The 18,319-nt window shown below is 42.6% G+C and overlaps 1 long non-coding RNA gene across 1 annotated transcript in view; it reads right to left on the bottom strand.

Moving 5' to 3' along the window:
* LOC127000217 (uncharacterized) overlaps window positions 1-18,319 on the bottom strand; it is a 129,388-nt gene that overhangs the window by 25,865 nt on the left and 85,204 nt on the right. Inside the window, exon 4 of the long non-coding RNA XR_007753818.1 lies at window positions 17,582-17,623. This is a non-coding gene — a long non-coding RNA (uncharacterized LOC127000217). The remainder of the gene's footprint in view (window positions 1-17,581; window positions 17,624-18,319) is intronic.

The following is an 18,319-nucleotide window of genomic DNA, read 5'->3' as shown; positions in this document are numbered from 1 at the left end:
GAGAGAGAGAGAGAGAGAGAGAGAGAGAGAGAGAGAGAGAGAGAGAGAGAGAGAGAGAGAGAGAGAGAGAGAGAGAGAGAGAGAGAGAGAGAGAGAGTTATGTAAAGTTTCACTGTATCAACAAACTACCCGACCCTTCTCTCTCTCTCTCTCTCTCTCTCTCTCTCTCTCTCTCTCTCTCTCTCTCTCTCTCTCTCTCTCGGGTTGTTTATTTTCTCTCTTCCTCAATTCAACATCTGGTTTATTGTTTACTTTTCATCTCCCTTCCTTCCTTTCTCTCTTCCTCCTTTCCTTCCTTTCTCTCTTCCTCCCTCCCTTCTATCTTCCTTTCTTCCTCCCTTTTCTTTTATGCTCCTTCCTTTTTCTTTCCACTTGAGACAACACTTCTTGCTCGTCTCAATTTTTTTTTCATTCCTCTTCCTCATCCTCCTCCTCCTCTTCCTCCTCCTACTCCTCCTCCTCCTCCTCCCGGCCTGACTGAGTGACTGGTGAAAGTGGAATCATTACCACTTATCAGATGTTACTCCACCACCACCACCACCACCTCCACAACCACCATCACCACCTCCACTACCACCACCACCACCACCACCACTACTACTACTACTACTACTACTGCCATCCTCAATCTACACATTCCTCACACACACACACACACACACACACACACACACACACACACACACACACACACACAGAAAAAGACATTCCTACGTATATATTTAAACAACAAAAGAAAAATTAACACTCATTCGCTATCATGCAAAACGAAATAAAAACAAATAAACGAAAAAAGGTTAAACGAAAAACATAAACGAGAAGAAAACGAATATCTGAATGGGAATTGCAACTTATATGTCAGAACAAGAAAAGAGGAGGAGGAGGAGGAGGAGGAGGAGGAGGAGGAGGAGGAGGAGGAGGTTAATAAAGGTTATGAAGTTTTGTTTAGATTTAAAATATTTGTTTGTTTTCTTACTTTTGATTCTCTTATGTAGTGTTTGTCTTCTTTCTTCTCTCCCCCTCCACGTGAAGACAAGGCCACGATAGATTGCCTGTAACCTTCGAGAGAGAGAGAGAGAGAGAGAGAGAGAGAGAGAGAGAGAGAGAGAGAGAGAGAGAGAGAGAGAGAGAGAGAGAGAGAGAGAGAGAGAGAGAGAGAGAGAGAGAGAGAGAGAGAGAGAGAGAGAGAGAATCACGATTGGTAAATTCCCCTAAAAAGAAAAGAAAGAGGAAAAAAAATGTCTTTCGTGATAATTTTAACGCAGTCTATTATTCTTTTCATTTACTTTAAGATCTAATGTGTGTTCACTAATAAATATTCACGTATAGAGACCAAGCCAGCTGTCTGTATGTATGAATGTATGCATGTATGTGTGTGTATGTATGCATGTATGTATGTGTATGTTTAAATGTATGTGTGTGTGTGTGTGTGTGTATGTATGAGCCAGTTCAAAAGTTCATCTGAGTGGGATCGTTCATGACCTTACAAACCTAAAAACAAATAAAATAAAATACAATAAAATACAATAAATGAAATCGAATAAAACAAAACTATATACGAAAATCTCCCACGTTGGGTGTTCCTATATGTTCTTTTTAACAGGAGAGGAGGCAGCACAAGGGGTGAAAATAAAAGAGGAAAAAAATAAAAAGTGACGCTGCTTCCACAAATAATATAACAAGACAGAGAACGAAATTAAGGAAGTAAAGGAACACAAAGAGAGGGAGAAGAAGAGAGGAAGAAATGAACATAAACAGGGAAAAGAAGAAAGGAAGAAGGGAACACACGGAGAGGGAAAAGAAGAAAGAAGGGAACACACGGAGAGGGAAAAGACGAAAGGAAGAAGGGAACATAGAGAGGGAGAAGAAGAAAGGAAGAAGGGAACACACAGAGAGGCAGAAGAAGAAAGAAGGGAACACACGGAGAGGGAAAAGAAGAAAGGAAGAAGGGAACACACAGAGAGGGAGAAGAAGAAAGGAAGAAGGGAACAACGGGGAAAAAAGGGAACACACAAGAGGAAGAAGAAAGGAAGAAGGGAACAGAGAGGGAGGAAGAAAGGAAGAGAAGGAACACACAGAGAGGGAAAAGAAGAAAGGAAGAAGGAAACACAGAGAGGGAGAAGAAAGGAAGAAGGGAACACACAGAGAGGGAAAAGAAGAAAGGAAGAAGGGAACACACAGAGAGGGAAAAGAAGAAAGGAAGAAGGGAACACACAGAGAGGGAAAAGAAGAAAGGAAGAAGGGAACACACAGAGAGGGAAAAGAAGAAAGGAAGAAGGGAACATAGAGAGGGAGAAGAAGAAAGGAAGAAGGGAACACACAGAGAGGGAAAAGAAGAAAGGAAGAAGGGAACATAGAGAGGGAGAAGAAGAAAGGAAGAAGGGAACATAGAGAGGGAGAAGAAGAAAGGAAGAAGGGAACACACAGAGAGGGAAAAGAAGAGAGGAAGAAGGGAACACACAGAGAGGGAAAAGAAGAGAGGAAGAAGGGAACACACAGAGAGGGAAAAGAAGAAAGGAAGAAGGGAACACACAGAGAGGGAAAAGAAGAAAGGAAGAAGGGAACATAGAGAGGGAAAAGAAGAAAGGAAGAAGGGAACACACAGAGAGGGAAAAGAAGAAAGGAAGAAGGGAACATAGAGAGTGAGAAGAATAAAGGTAGAAGTGAACACACAGAGAGGGAAAAGAAGAGAGGAAGAAGGGCACACACAGAGAGGGAAAAGAAGAGAGGAAGAAGGAACACACGGAGAGGGAAAAGAAGAGAGGAAGAAGGGAACACACAGAGAGGGAAAAGAAGAGAGGAAGAAGGGAACACACAGAGAGGGAAAAGAAGAAAGGAAGAAGGGAACACACAGAGAGGGAAAAGAAGAAAGGAAGAAGGGAACATAGAGAGGGAGAAGAAGAAAGGAAGAAGGGAACACACAGAGAGGGAAAAGAAGAAAGGAAGAAGGGAACATAGAGAGGGAGAAGAAGAAAGGAAGAAGGGAACACACAGAGAGGGAAAAGAAGAGAGGAAGAAGGGAACACACAGAGAGGGAAAAGAAGAGAGGAAGAAGGGAACACACAGAGAGGGAAAAGAAGAAAGGAAGAAGGGAACATAGAGAGAGGGAGAAGAAGAAAGAAAGAAGGGAACACACAGAGAGGGAAAAGAAGAGAGGAAGAAGGGAACACACAGAGAGGGAAAAGAAGAGAGGAAGAAGGGAACACACAGAGAGGGAAAAGAAGAAAGGAAGAAGGGAACATAGAGAGAGGGAAAAGAAGAGAGGAAGAAGGGAACACACAGAGAGGGAAAAGAAGAGAGGAAGAAGGGAACACACAGAGAGGGAAAAGAAGAAAGGAAGAAGGGAACATAGAGAGAGGGAAAAGAAGAGAGGAAGAAGGGAACACACAGAGAGGGAAATGTAGATAGGAAGAAGGGAACAAAAAGAGAGGGATAAGAAGAGAGGAAGAAGGGAACACACAGAGAGGGAAAAGAAGAAAGGAAGAAGGGAACATAGAGAGAGGGAGAAGAAGAAAGAAAGAAGGGAACACACAGAGAGGGAAAAGAAGAAAGGAAGAAGGGAACACACAGAGAGGGAGAAGAAGAAAGGAAGAAGGGAACACACAGAGAGGGAAAAGAAGAAAGGAAGAAGGGAACACACAGAGAGGGAAAAGAAGAAAGGAAGAAGGGAACATAGAGAGGGAGAAGAAGAAAGGAAGAAGGGAACACAAAGAGAGAGAAAAGGAGAAAGGAAGAAGGGAACACACAAGAGAGGGAAAAGAAGAAAGGAAGAAGAAAGGTGTGAATAAATAAATAAATAAACACAAATTAAGAGAACACGAAGATAATGAAATACGGAACGAATGAAAGGAGAAAAAGGAGAGACATAAGAAGTAATGCGAATAAAAATAAATCAATCACAAAATACGAGAAAAAGGAAGAAGACTGAGAGAAAATGAAGAACGAAGAAATAAAATGAACGAGGTAATAAAAATAAATATAAAAAAGGCCAGTTATTTTGAGCAGAGTCTTGATAGCCCCGCCTGAATGAATAACAAATTTGAGGGAACAACATTTACACGAGAAATCTCTTTAACTAACTAACGCATAACTTAATACTAATACGAGGACTGAAAAATATGCTTGTTTTGCTCCTCTAGCCTTGAAAAACGTTCATTACTTGAGCCCCAAACGTTCATTACTAGAGCCCCAAACGTTTTTACTAGAGCCCCAAACGTTATTACTAGAGCCCCAAACGTTATTACTAGAGCCCCAAACGTTTGATAATGGGCGTAAGGATGAGAAAGATAAAAGTCGGGTAAGAACAGAGGAAGATTAGGAAGATTAGAAACAGAGAAAGGAGGAACTAATACACAGTGGAGAGGAAAAAGAAGTAGAATTAAACTGAGTGGGGAGGAAAAGAAGAAGGAGGAGGAGGAGGAGAACGGGTTGATGAAGAAGGAAAAGAAGATTAAAGGTGTGAGTAGAAGAAAATAAAAGAAAAATAAGCTAGGAGAGAATGGGAAGAGGAAGGAAAATGAGTAATGTATTAAACGTGTGTGATACGTGTTTTGTGACCTAATGTTGTGACGACAGAGAATGAGATGAAGAAGGAAAGAAGAGGAAGGAAGATGGTCAGTAGGAAGTGATGTAAGAAGAACAAGTAGAAGATGATGATGATGAGGAGGAGGAGGAGGACACAAACAGGTGGGAGAAGGACCAGCGTACATATATGGAGGAGATGGAAGAGGAGGAGGACAAAGGGAGGGAGGAGGAGGGCAAAAAGAAGACCGGACCAACAGGAAGAGGAGGAGGAGGAGGAGGAGGAAAATGGGAGTGTGAATGAAGATGAAGACGACGAGGAGGAGGAGAAATAAGATAAGGAGTAAAATGAAGAGGAGGAGGAGTAAGAGTGGGATAAGGAGGAAGAGAGAGAGAGAGAGAGAGAGAGAGAGAGAGAGAGAGAGAGAGAGAGAGAGAGAGAGAGAGAGAGAGAGAGAGAGAGAGAGAGAGAGAGAGAGAGAGAGAGAGAGAGTCCGTATATAAAGTCAATGGTATTCTTAATCAATATCAAAATTATCTATGAGCAGGATAAGAGATGGCGGTTAATTAATGCCTCTCATTTAACAGAAGGAGGAGGAGGAGGAGGAGGAGGAGGAGGAGGAGGAGGGAGAGGATGTTTAAAAGGCAAAGAGAGGCAGATACGGCACACGACTTGAGTAGGAGAAGGAAGAGGAGGAGGAGGAGGAGGAGGAAGAGGAGGAGGAGGAGGAAGGGGAGGAAGAGGAGGAGGAGACATCATTAGGGACAGGTGGGTCGTGCAGGTGAAGGACAAAGGAATGTAAAGGGAATAAACAAACAAACTAACTAACAAACAAAGACGATGGATAAACAAGACACAAAGGACTACTACTACTACTACTACTGCTACCACAACAACTATTATTATTGCTACTACTACTACTACTATTACTGCTACCACTACTACTACTACTACTGCTACCACTACTACTATTATCATTGCTACTACTACTACTACTACTACTACTACTACTACTGCTACCATTACTACTACTATTATTGCTACTACTACTACTACTACAACTGCTAAATACTACTACTACTACTACTACTACCACTACTACTACTACTGCTAATGCCAATGCTGTGTGGAAGAGTTATGCCGCTGTACTACTACTGCTACTACTACTACTACTACTACTACTACTACAAAATAATAAGAGAAAAAACATGATGACTAGGAAATTTAATAATTGTTCGTAAATTATCTGAGGTTTTAACTAAAGTAGGGAAACGAAAAAAAAGTGAAATGAATACAGGAATAAAGAAAAAAAAACGAAAATAAAAGACATATTAAAGAAAACAATGAAAAAATTGATAAAAAACAAGACAAAAAATACACAAAAACAAACAAACAAAAGAAATAACAAAAGACAGGAAAGCGAAGTAGGAAAAAAAGTCAGATGTCACAAGGGAAAAATAAATAAGATAAATAAAAAAAATAAAACTAAATATAAACGAAATAAATAAAAATGAACCAAAATTTTAAGTGCTTTGATCTGCTTCCCTTTCTCTTAAATATCCCTTTAAAACCCCTCCAATCTCTCCATCTCTCCCTCCAGTTCCTCCACTCTCCCTCCCTCCTTCCGATAGATGAGCAATATTCAAGAGAGAGAGAGAGAGAGAGAGAGAGAGAGAGAGAGAGAGAGAGAGAGAGAGAGAGAGAGAGAGAGAAGACAAGATGGAGGAAAGGACAAAGTGATGGTGGGGTAATGGAGAAGAGGGAGAGACGAGGAGGCGGAGGAGGAGGAGGAGGAGGAGGAGGAGGAGGAGGAGAGAACAAACCAAACAAGCTAAGATGGAGGGAAAAAAAGAGAAAGGAAGGAATAAATTTGAGAGAGAGAGAGAGAGAGAGAGAGAGAGAGAGAGAGAGAGAGAGAGAGAGAGAGAGAGAGAGAGAGAGAGAGAGAGAGAGAGAGAGAGAGAGAGAGAGAGAGAGAGAGAGCGAGAGAGAGAGAGAGAGAGAGAGAGAGAGAGAGAGAGAGAGAGAGAGAGAGAGTTGACAGATTTAGGATGAGCGCTACTGAGATGAGAAGAAAGGAAGGAAGGAGAGGAGGAGGAGGAGGAGGAGGAGGAGGGAGCGTCTCTTCGGCTTCGGTTGTGCATCGATCAAGAGAAACTTTGTTGAGCCGAAGAAGAAATCAATAAGGAGGTCTTTTTCCCTCTCTCTCTCTCTCTCTCTCTCTCTCTCTTCCCCTCATTTTTCCACGTTTTCCTTCTTTCCTTCCTTCCTTCCTTCAATCTCTTCTCTCTCTCTCTCTCTCTTCCCCTCATTTTTCCACGTTTTCCTTCTTTCCTTCAATCTCTTCCTCCCTTCCCCCCACTCTCTCTCTCTCTCTCTCTCTCTCTCTCTCTCTCTCTCTCTCTCTCTCTCTCTCTGCGTAAAGAAGTATAAGAGAAGGGAGATAACCAATGAATGAGGAGATAAAAGAAGAGATAAACAAATGAAGAGAGAAATGGAGATAAAATAAAAAACTGGAGATAAATGAATGGAGAGAAAAATAGAGAAAAATGAATGAAACTGATTTCCTGCCACACTTCTCTCCTTTCCTCCTCTTTCTTCCTCCCTCCCCTCCCTCTCTCTCTCTCTCTCCCTCCTCAACTTCCTGTATACGTATCCGGTACACCACCACCACCAACATCACCACCACCACTACTACCACCACCTCCACCACCATCACCACCGCCACCACCACCATCACTACCACCACCATCACTACCACCACCATCACCACATAAAGAGGAGTTATTGTGCTGGAGAGTGAAAATATCTAACCACATTTATCATCACCATCACAATCACAACCACCACCACAATCACCACTACCACAACCACCACCACAGTTACCAATAATACTTCTGAGCAGACTGAGATGAAGAGGAATTTTTAGATATTACTACCAACATCACAACTACTACTACTACTACTACTACTACTACCACCATCATTACTACTGCTACTACTACTACCATCATTACTGCTACTTATACTACTACTACTACTACTACTACTATTACTATCACTACTACTGAGACCTAAAAGCTTTCGTAATGAGAGAGAGAGAGAGAGAGAGAGAGAGAGAGAGAGAGAGAGAGAGAGAGAGAGAGAGAGAGAGAGAGAGAGAGAGAGAGAGAGAGAGAGAGAAGGGAGGAGGGTTGAATAGATAAAATTAGCCAACAAAAGGTAGATTAAAAACTAAGTACACACACACACACACACACACACACACACACACACACACACAACTTTCACTGCGGCGGACTAGTCTACTACATGACTTCTAACCTTTGTGTGTGTGTGTGTGTGTGTGTGTGTGTGAGAGAGAGAGAGAGAGAGAGAGAGAGAGAGAGAGAGAGAGAGAGAGAGAGAGAGAGAGAGAGAGAGAGAGAGAGAGAGAGAGAGAGAGAGAGAGAGAGAGAGAAATTCCTAAACACTCTATGATGAATCTAAATAAACAACTTCAAACACACACACACACACACACACACACACACACACACACACACACACACACACACACACAAACACACACACAATTTACTTTTCCTTCAAGCTCTTTACGCTTAAATAACCTTTTTTGTTTGTTTGTTTGTTACCATGATGAAACGAGTAACGCAGTAGTAGTGGTGGTAGTATTAGTAGTAGTACCAGTGGTAGTAGTAGTAGCAGTAGTATCAGTAGTAGTAGTTGTGGTGGTGGTGGTAGTAGTAGTAGTAGAGTTGGTGGTATTAGTTGTAGTAGTAGTAGTGGTAGCAGTAGTAGTAGTAGTAGAACAAGAACAAAAAGAACAAGAATAAAAACTAACACAAGAAGAGCAAGAACATTAAGAAGATAAGGATTTTTAAAGAAGATAGCAACTGAAGTAAACGGAAGAAGAAGAAGAAGAAGAAGAAGAGGAGGAGGAGGAGGTGGAAAAAACTCAGCGGGTCCATCGGTTAACGGGGTCAGAGGAAGGAGGAGGAGGAGGAGGAGGAGGAGGAGGAGGGAGGTGAAGGTTGGGTGGGTGAGCAAAGAAGAGAAATGAGTAAATGAATGAGAGAGAGAGAGAGAGAGAGAGAGAGAGAGAGAGAGAGAGAGAGAGAGAGAGAGAGAGAGAGAGAGAGAGAGAATTTACAACGCTGGAGATGAATAAATAATGCAGAGAGACGGAGGAAACGAAGGAAGGAAGGAGGGAAGGAAGGAGGGAAGGAAGAATGGATGGAGGAGAGAAGGATGAAAGAGAAGGAAGTGAGAAGGAAATAAAAGGATCAAGTAAATAAGGAAGGAAGGAGAAAAGGGAGAAGGGAAGAAAGAAGGGAGGAACAAGTTGGAAGGAAGGAGGAAAAATGAGGAAGAATGGAAGAAAGGAAGGAAGAACAAGAGAAAGCAATATAAAGACGAAGATAACAGACAAAGGAAGATACGAAAGATGATGGAAGCGAAGAAGGAAGAAAGGGAGGGAGAGAGGGAGGAAAGGAGGGAAAGAGAATGATGCAATGAAGAAATCGGTGACATCCTGCAACCTTCTCTCCCTTCCTTCCTTCCTTCCTTCCTTCACTTCCTATCTTCTTCCTTCCTTTCTCCTATTCGTTTTCCATCCTCCTTTTTGTCCTTCCCCCTTCTCTCCTACCTCCCTCCTTTTTCTTATCATCTCTTCCTTCCTCCCTTTGCTCCTTTTCCATCTCTCCTCTCTTTCTCCTTTCCTATCTTCTTTATTTTTCCATTCCCTTCTCCCTCCTTTCTTTTCCAGTCCTTCCATTCCCCTCTTCATTCTTCCTTTCCTACTCCCTTCCATTCTCCTCTCCCATCCTCTCTCTTTCTCTTCTTTTTTTCCCTCAATTCTTCCTTTCCTATCCCATTCCTCTTCCTCTTTCTCACTTTCTTCTTCTTTCCTTCCTCTTTCTGTTTCCCTCACTTTTCCTCCTTCCTTCTTCCAATCATTCCTTTCTCCTATCCTATCTCATTTCATTTTCCTCTTCCTTCCTTCATTCTTCTCCCCTTCCTCTTTTTCCTATCCTCCCTCATTTCATTTCCTCTCTCCCTTTCTCCTTCTTCCCTCACTCCATATCCCTCTCCCTCCCTTCCTCTTTCTCCCTCAGGTGGAACGGATCTCCCACGCTTACCTGTGCGCGATGCAGGAAGACACTGTACAGGTGTGGGGGACGTTGCACCTGGTCTAATCAACATCAATCCCTTCATCCATTTACCTGTCCACTTACTTTTCCCTTCTCGTCCACCTTTGTTTGAGTTTACGTTCATTAACCTGTTCAATTTTTATCTATCGTTCACTTAAGTCATGTTTTTGTGTATTTATTGTTAATTTATCCACTCTGTCGACCTATTTTTCCCTTCCCATCCAATTTTGCTTGTTTCCCTTCATTTCCCTGTTCATTTTTTTATCTATCGTCCACTTAGTTATGTTTTTTTCTCTATCTAGTGTCAATGTCTATCTATGTCTATCTATCTGTCTATCCAACTTGTCCACCTATTCTTCCCTTCCCATCCACCTTTGTTTAAGTTTTCCCTTCATTAACCTGTTCAATTTTTATCTATCGTCCACTTAGTCATGTTTTTTTTTCTTTCTATCTATTGTTAATGTCTATCTATATTTATCTGTCTATCCAAAATGTCCACCTATTCTTCCCTTCCCATCCACCTCTGTTTTAGTTTACCTTTATTTACCTGTTCAATTTTTTATCTATCGTATACTTAGTCATGTTTTTTTTTTATCTACTGTTAATGTCTATCTATTTCTATCTATCTGTCTATCCAACCTGTCCACCTACCTATTTTTCCCATCCCATCCACCTTTGTTTCAGTTTTCCCTTCATGTAACTGTTCAATTTTCTTCCATCTATAGTTAATGTTTATCTATTTCTATCTATCTGTCTATCCAACCTGTCCACCTATTGTCACTTCCATCCACCTTTGAGTTTCCTTTTCATTTTCCTGTTCGATTTTTACCTATCATCCACCTGGTCATTTGTTTTCCACCTATTCTTAATCTATCCACCTGTTGAATGTCTTTTCCTCATTTATCCACCTGTATATTACCTTCTTTTCCTCCCTTCCTCTTTCTTCCTCTACGTTTCTTCCTGTACTTTCTCTCCTCCCCCTTCTCCTCCTTCTTTCTTACGCCTTCCTTCCCTTCTATCCTTCCTTCACTCTCCTCTCCCTTTTCTCTTTCTTATTTCATTCCTACCTTTCAATCTACGTTTCTTCCTCTACTTTCCTTCTTTCTCCCTTTTTATCCCTCCCTTCCCTCTACTCTTCTTCCGCTTCCCCCTCTCCCTTTCCTCTTTCTTCCTTCATTCATAATTTTCTCATCGTATCCAGATAAAAAGGGAGGGAATAATGAGGAAAACGAATAAAAGAGGGAATGAGCAGGACAACGAAATAAAGAGTAAAAATCAGGAAAACGAAAAAGAAAATGGGAGGAAAGAAAAAAAAAGAATTATCAGAACGAAAAAAGGAGATCAGGAAAACAAGGAAAAGGGAGAAAATGGAAGGAAAACAGGAAAAAAGGGAGGAAATGAGCAGGAAAACGAAAAAAATGGAGAAGAAACAGGTCTTAAGGGAAGCAACGACCAGAAAAAAGGGAAAAAAAAGAGAATGACCAGGAAAACAGGAAAAAGGAAGATAATGAAGAGAAAAAAGCAGGAAAAAAGGGAGATAATGAAGAGAGAAGCAAGAAAAAGGGAGATAATGAAGAGAAAAGCAGGAAAAAGGGAGAGAATGAAGAGAAAAGCAGGAAAAAAGGGAGAGAATGAAGAGAAAAACAGTAAAAAGGGAGAGAATGAAGAGAAAAGCAGGAAAAGGGGAGAATGAAGAGAAAAGCAGGAAAAAAGGGAGAGAATGAAGAGAAAACAGGAAAAAAAGGAAGAGAATGAAGAGAAAAACAGTAAGGAAAGCAGGGAAAAAATGGAAATGAAAAGAAAAACAGGAGAAAAGGGAGAGAATGAAGAGAAGCAGGAAAAAAGGGAGATAATGAAGAGAAAAAAGCAGGAAAAAAGGGAGAGAATGAAGAGAAAAACGGAAAAAAGGGAGAAAAATAAACAAGTGAAAGCGAAAACATAAGCAAGTAATGAATAAATGAAGATGCAAAAGAAGGGTGAGACAATTTTAGAAGATAGCAACAAAAGCGGGAGGGAAGGAGGGAGGGATAGAACAGGTGAGAGGGAGGAGGAGGAGGAAGAAGAGGAGGAAGAGCAGGGAGGTCATCGTTCATCCGGAGAGGAGGAGGACCCAGGGAGGAAGTATCCCGTTCAATGCCTGATGGTTCTCCCTCTCTCCCTCTCCCTCTTCCTCCCTCTCTCCCTCCCTCCCTCAGTCCTTGAACCCAGCACCGTCTCGCCATCCTCTTGCAAGCACAGCACTTCGAGTCCTTTCCATTACTCCAGTCAACACAAACATACAATCAATGGCAGTGTTTTAAGTGATTGTGTTGCCTGTTAGTGTTGCGTGTGTGTGTGTGTGTGTGTGTGTGTGTGTGTGTGTGTGCGGGTGTCACTTTCACTCGTAACTCACCTTCATCGTCTACGTTCTCGCTAATTGAACACCTGTCAACTTGCTTGTCTCGTTCACTCGTTCACCTGTTCCTTCATCTGTTATCTCTCTCACCCATCAGTCATTTCTCCCTACTTCTTTTCTTTCTGTTCCTTTCTCCTTACATTCCTCATTACCTGCCTTCCTTTTTCTCTTCCTCTCTCCCTTCATTCATTCCTCCTCACCTATCTCATTGCCTTTTTTTTCCTCTTTCTCCCTCTATCCATTTCTCCTTACCTATCTCATTCCATTTTCTCTTCCTTTCTCCTTCTATTCACTCCTTACTTATTTCATTCACTTCCTTTTCCTCTTTCTCCTTCTATTCATTCATCCTTACCTATGTCATTCCCTTCCTTTTCCTCTCCCTCTTTCTCTTTCTATCCTTTCTTTCCTCATTCCGTTTCCCTCGCTCTTCTTCCCTATCTCATTCCATTCTCCTTTCTCTCTCATTCCCTTTCCCTCTTCCTGCCTTCCTTTTTCCTCCCTTTCCCTTCATCCTATCCTATCTCATTTCATTTCCCTCTTTCTCCCTTCCTACCTTCCTTCCTCCTTTCTCTCACTCTTCCTTCTTTCTCCTCCTACTTTTCCTTTCCTTTCACATTCACTTATTCATTCACTTATATTTATCTTCCTTATCCTCAAGGTAATTCGTTAAGGACTAGAGTACATTATTATTTCCATTCATGTTTTATTTTCCTATTGTTTATTTATGTAGTGTGTGTGTGTGTGTGTGTGTGTGTGTGTGTGTGTGTGTGTGTGTGTGTGTGTAAGCCCCGGATGTGTAGTGTAGCGGTACTTGGGCCACACAAACACCACCACCACCACCACCAAGATATCCCTCCTCCTCCTCCTCCTCCTCTTCTTCTCACTCTCTACCTCTCTACCACTACCACCACCTTCACCACCACCAGGATATCCCTCCTCCTCCTCCTCTTCTCACTCTCTACCACCACCACCACCTCTTCATTACCACATCACCATCATCACAATCACCTCACCACCACCACTATACAACACTCCGGTCACTATCACCATATGCACCACCGACACCAACAACATCACTATCACCATTTCCTCTTTTCGTTACATCACCAACACCACAATCACCTCGCCACCACCACTATCACCATCACCATCACCAGCGCCAGAACACTATACAACAAAGAATAGCAAAGAACTGAAAGAAAGAATTATCAAGCAGGACGATTAACGACTAAATTCAAGAAGCGTCAGCAATAGGAGCACTGAAGTCATCCTCAAACTACACTGGCGTTGGCTGGACCTCGTCTCGAATATGCAGTGCAGTTCTGGTCCCCTTACTTAAGAGTGGACACAAACAACATTGTGAGATCTACAGACGATGATGATTCAAGGGTTAGAAACTTGCCATATAAGGATAAACTTCAACATTTAAATTAGCGTTCTCCAGAAAAGCGAAGGGTACGAGGAGACTTGATCGAAGTATATAAATAAATGAAGGGCTTTAATAAGAGTGATATTACTAAGGTTTTGGTGGTAAAAGAGCCGGGTAGGACACGTAATAATGGGTTTAAGTTGGAGAAATTTAGAGTCAACAAAGACGGGCAATAATTGGTTAACTAACAGAGTGGTGGATGAGTGGAACAGGCAGGCTTGGCGGTTATGTTGCGAGTGCCAATACGATATAATCCCAAATGGAGAGGTTAGATAAATTAATGGATAAAGAAGATAGGAGATGACAGGTGGGGTTGGGCTTACAAGAGATGCTCTGTGTAAGTTTTCCGGCTTCTTAGAGACCCATCAGACATCGTCATATAGGGATCGAGCGAAGGAAAAGTCACACAACACAAGAGGAAGCCATCAGTTAAGGGAAGACATTTAAAAGATACCAAGAAGGAAAACTAGGAAGAGTAAGCGAGAGAGGGAAAAATGAGAACAGAGAACTACAGAGGAGGAGGAAGAACAAAATAGACCCCAAAAAAGAAGAAAAAAATGAGAGCAAGAAACTGCAGAGAGGAAGAGGAGGAGGAAGAACATAAGACCCCCAAAATTAGGAAAACTAAGAGAGAAAACGAGAGGGGGAAAAAATAAGCGCAAGAAACTATAGAGGAGGAAGAAAGAAGAAGAGGAAGAGGAGAAGGATAACACACAAGGACACTATCGTACCTCATCACCTTATCCTTACACCCTATCCTTGTACTTATCCTTACGTTACCTGGAGCGAAGGTTTGACAAGTGCGTGTTACCTGCTAATCACCTGTTACCTGCCCGGCTCACAGGTGTTCCGCGGGTTACAATTGACAAACAGAACAAAGAAAGAGGGAACAAACGTAACGATAACTTATGAAAAACCGTCCTTAAGGAATTCCACTATTTGGCATCTCTCTCTCTCTCTCTCTCTCTCTCCAAGTCGAGGAGGTGGACTAGCTCTTCCTCCATGCTTGCTAGGTTGATCTCCTCCTCCTCCTCCTCCTCCTCCTCTCATTTTTTTCACTTCTCTTCCTACTCATAATTTTCTTCCTTTTTGGGGGTCTATTAAATGTCTTCCTTTAAGTGATGGCTTCCTCCTCCTCCTCCTCCTCCTCCTTCTCCTCCTCCTCTTCCCTAGTTGGTCTCTCTTCCGTTTCTTCTCCTCATTGTAGTTCCTTTGTCTTCTTCCCTCTGCATACTCTCTCTCTCTCTCTCTCTCTCTCTCTCTCTCTCTCTCTCTCTCTCTCTCTCTCTCTCTCTCTCTCTCTCTCTCTCTCCAATCGGTTCTCTTTAAGTAGATACAGTTTTGCTTATTTCACACACACACACACACACACACACACACACACACACACACACACACACACACACACGTCTATTGTCTCTTTGTGTTTTCATTCTCGAGGAGGAAGAAAAAAAGTCTTGCCCATAATTAATAGTGAAATGGTGATGGTCAGTACGTAATGCAGGAGGAGGAAGAGGAGGAGGAGGAGGAGGAAGACAGGAAGGAGTAAGCAGTGTAATCTTCCTCACTTTCTCGTTACATCTCAATCTTTTTTTCTTTCTTTATCCTCCTCCTCCTCCTCCTCCTCCTCCTCCCCCGAAAAGATTAAACCGTGAGGGAAAAAAAAAACGTGTATATATATAAACCCAAGTGTGTCGCCATGGTGTCTGGTTATAGGAGGAGGAGGAAGAAGAGGAGGAGGGGGAGGAGGTGGAGGAGGAAGAGGAAGGGACGAAGGGGGGGGGGTTGGGGAGTGGCATGGAGCAAGAAGAGTATGAGGAGGAGAGAAGGATGGAAGGGGTCATAGGAGGAGGAGGAGGAGGAGGGAGGTAGAGAGGGGAGGGAGGAGGTAGAGGTGGAGGAGGAAGTGACGTTTAGGAATCAAGAGAGGAAGGAGGAGGAACAGGAGGAGGAGGAGGAGGAAGAGGAGGAGGAAGAGGAGGAGGAGGAGGAGGAAGAGGAGGAGGGGGAAGAGGAGGAGGATGGTTGAACTATGAATGGGAAAAGGAGGTAGGGACGATTGGTGGGCGGAAGGGAAGGCGGAGGAAGAAGAAGAAGAAGAAGAAGAAGAAGAGGAGGAGGAGGAGGAGGAGTAGGAAATAAGTTACGGATGTGATGACTGGAATGGAGAAGACAGCAAACAGATGGATAATTAGTGAATATAATAAATGATGGATGGAGGAAGAGGAAGAGAAGGAAGAGGAGGAGGAGGAGGAGGAAGAGGAGATGAGTAAAAGGCAGTTAATGAATAGGAGAGAAAAATGATGAAGGATAATTAAGAGGAGAGTCTTGAAGCAAAATCCCCAACACACACACACACACACACACACACACACACACACACACACACACAAGCACACACACTCTAAGGTTTAAACTAGCCAACAAACAGCCCTTCGACCTCAAATTCCTCTCTCTCTCTCTCTCTCTCTCTCTCTCTCTCTCTCTCTCTCTGACTTAACGCGCCTCCCTTGCCATCTTCCAGCCATCAGTCAGTTCGGCGTCCAGTCAGCTAAGTGGAGGGGGACCGTGTGTGTATTGAAGGAGTGAGTGAGGGATGGTGAGAGTTAAGATGATGTGATACTGACAGGAGGAGGAGGAGGAGGAGGAGGAGGCGAGACGTTGACGGGGGGGAGGGTAATTGTGAAAGATAGTGAGAGGAAAAGAATAAAGAGAAGAAGAATAAGAAAATAATAATGAGAAGAAATGAGAAGAAATACTAAGGAGAAGGAGGTGGAGGAGGAGGAGTCGTGGCGGAGAAGTCGTAATTGTGAAAGATAGTGAGAGGATAAGAATACAGAGAAGAAGAAGAAGAAAATAACAATATGAATAAATAAGAAGAAATACTAAGAAGGGGGAGGAGGAGGAGGAGGCAAGGAGACGAGGAGGAGGAGAGGAGGAGTAGTCGTAATTGCGAAGGATAGTTATAGAAAAGATAAGAAAAGAGGGGAATAATAAGAAAATAGGAAGAAGAAATAAGAAGAAATACTAAGGAGGAGGAGGAGGAGGAGGAGGAGGAAGAGAGGTGGTGACGGTGGGGGTGAAGTCGTATTTGCGAAGGATAGTTATAGAAAAGATAAGAATAAAGAGAGGAATGATAAGGAAATAATAAGAAATAAGAAAAAAATAATTATAATATCGATCGCTGTGACATACTAGGCAATATATATTTTCCTTCCATTGTTCTTGAAGTTTATTGTCAGGAGGTGAAGTTTTCTGAGTGTTGGAAGAAGTACCTGCTTATAATTATTCCTGAAATGACATTCCCTTAAGCAGGTCTTGTATATATATTGTTTTTCTCTCCTCGTTAAAGTTCCCTCTCCTTTTCTCTGGTTCTTTCTTATTCCCTTTACCTCCTCCTCCTCCTCCTCCTCTTCTTCTTCTTCTTCTTCTTCTTCTTCTTCCTCCTCTTCTTCCTTCTCCTCCTCCTGCTGTACAAACAAACTTCTCGAGGCCATGATATAAGAATTGCTTGTTGCTGTTTGTTCTCTCTCTCTCTCTCTCTCTCTCTCTCTCTCTCTCTCTCTCCGTACCTTCCTTATCATGTTTCCTATTCATATAATCAGTTGTTAGATCTCTCTCTCTCTCTCTCTCTCCGTACCTTCCTTATCATGTTTCCTATTCATATAATCACCAGTTGTTAGATCTCTCTCTCTCTCTCTCTCACCATATAATTTGGAGGAGAGAGAGAGAGAGAGAGAGAGAGAGAGAGAGAGAGAGAGAGAGAGAGAGAGAGAGAGAGAGAGAGAGAGAGAGTGAGGTGGAGGAGCAGGAGGAGGAGGAGGAACTGTCGCTATGACATTCATCAGCAATGCGACCCCTCCTCCTCCTCCTCCTCTCTTCCTTCCTCCACACACTTCATGTCAATACGTTAAGTGATATGTGCTTAATCTCTCTCTCTCTCTCCGGCACAAGAGAAAGGAAAAACCACGAGGAATCATGGTCACACACACACACACACACACACACACAGGTAAGTACATCTTTTCGCATCTGGAAACCTGGTAAGTAAAGGTAAATTTGGTAAGGGAGATCAAACTTACCTTTCTCTCCCGCCTCGTCAGCCTCGCCCATCACGCCGGAGTCTGCAAAAGAGACCGAAGACAATGAATTACTTAAACCACTAACATAAACCACACCACAGAAATCAATGTTGGTAGTAGATAAGAAAGGGATACAGGAGCGCATGAGGCAGAGAAGGCTGTGAAAGAGAACGAAAACAATGAATTATTAAACCACCAACATAAACCACACCAAAGAAATCATTGTTGGTAGTAGATAAGGAAGAGATGCCGGAGAGAGTGAGACAGAGAAGGCTGGGACGGTTCGGACATGTGAGAAGAGAGACAGAGGGCGAAGTGCTGATGATGGAGGAGGAAATAGAGGTAGAAGACTATATAGTAGGAAGACCAAGGAGAACATGGAGAGGAACAGTGATGCAAGACTTTGGAAATGTTAGAAATAGAATGTTATAAGTAGAAATAGTGTTAGAGAGAGAGAGAGAGAGAGAGAGAGAGAGAGAGAGAGAGAGAGAGAGAGAGAGAGAGAGAGAGAGAGAGAGATTAGAATACCATGAGAAGCCTAACAGATCTAGCACCTAACGAGACAAAATGACAGGGTTGAGACACACTTCACCCCCACACATACTTGGGTACTAAATTAAATGGAAGACTTGGCAGGGAGGAAAACTACTTGCCATAGGTTAGTGTTGGCAAAGGCTTGGCTGACAGGGGGTGCAGAGGTAACATGGGGAAGGGTTATGGGAGAGGAGGGAGATGAAC

Source organism: Eriocheir sinensis, chromosome 18 (genome assembly GCF_024679095.1).
Source record: "Eriocheir sinensis breed Jianghai 21 chromosome 18, ASM2467909v1, whole genome shotgun sequence".
Lineage (NCBI taxonomy): Eukaryota > Metazoa > Arthropoda > Malacostraca > Decapoda > Varunidae > Eriocheir > Eriocheir sinensis.
This window is presented reverse-complemented; position numbering and strand designations above follow the sequence as displayed.